This window comes from Cucurbita maxima, unplaced genomic scaffold (assembly GCF_002738345.1).
Source record: "Cucurbita maxima cultivar Rimu unplaced genomic scaffold, Cmax_1.0 Cma_Scf01978, whole genome shotgun sequence".
In the NCBI taxonomy this organism is placed as follows: domain Eukaryota; kingdom Viridiplantae; phylum Streptophyta; class Magnoliopsida; order Cucurbitales; family Cucurbitaceae; genus Cucurbita; species Cucurbita maxima.
The window spans coordinates 265-1,638 of NW_019273994.1; positions in this window are offsets into that span (position 1 = coordinate 265).

Below are 1,374 nucleotides of genomic sequence, written 5' to 3' on the forward strand. Positions count from 1 at the left end.
ATTTAAAATCCTAGTTACATCCCCTCCCAATAGTTATATATTATATACTGTGAACTATTGTTGTTACTCTTTTGCTTGCATATATAACATCTTTTTTGAAAATTTCTCTATGCCCTCGTTTTCTAAAATCTTCTTCTTAAACCGAGGCTAGAGACTCGAACATACGTCACTTGACCGTAGGCAACGCAAGAACAAATTGGTTTAGTTCACTCTGTTGTTGGGAAAGGAGTGCCGCACAATCGCAAGTCCACTGCCATAAAAAATGCAATTGTGACAAGTGGTATAAAGAAAAATGATGAATTGAAAAGTAAAAAGAATCCTAAACTCGACCAACTATTTACTTTCCACCAAGCCCAACGAGAAGATGAATTGAAGGTAAAAAGAATCTTAAACTCGGCGAACTAGGGTTGTCTTATGATCTGTTATCAAATCCTCTCTTAGGTTCAAGATCGAATATACGAGTTTGAAGAGCATTTTGACAATTTACAAAAGGGAACTAACTTGAAAACATATATTTGATCTTGAGCCTAAAATGTTAATACCAAATGATACAGTAGATAACCCTAGAGATAAGGGATAAGGGACGAGCTAAGTTAAAGATGGTCATTCACCTACTTTTATCCATTTTCATGCAATTGAAATCTAAAGGCTACTTTTCTAGTGAGTAGGTTTTAGGTCAAATCTTAAAATTTTAAAAAGAAAATAAATAGCAAAGAATGACCTTAGTTTTTAAACATACATTTTAAAACCAAGCACAAGAAAACAGAAAGCAAACAAACAGATAGACCCTAAAACAATGATCTCATAGCAAATTCGTACCAACCAGGCAGTATACCCTTCGAGTTTCAGAGATTCGAATTGAACGGGGAAAAGGAACAGAAAGAATCTTCTCAGGAAAAGAGATGAACAACAATGAAGTTATCCTTTACCAGTGATTACACAGACTTTCACCTTCAAAAGGACATAAAAAAAAATGGGAGAAAGAACAGGAGATTCTAAAACTGAGTAAAACTTTGAACTGCATATTGCTTATGGTACACACAATTCTCTTTGTTCAACTCTGAGCTAAATAAGAAGTGCCATAATAGCAAAACCTCTCTGTTCTTTCTCTCATCTTGTTCGGTTTCTTTTACATTCTTTTTCTGAGTGGGGATTTTTGTTATTTCCAGTGATTTAGCCTTCTAATCTCCAGTCACACAATCCTTTTCAGCTCTTTTACCATTAATACGGCCGATACCTTCTCCCATGGTTGACTTCATCGCCACTGCTGCTACCTCCCGATCGACTCGTCGGTCCACCTGAGCCACTGCTCCGCTCACTTCTTCTAGACCGAGAAGGTGGCATCGGTACTCCAGGTTGCTGACTGCATTCCCA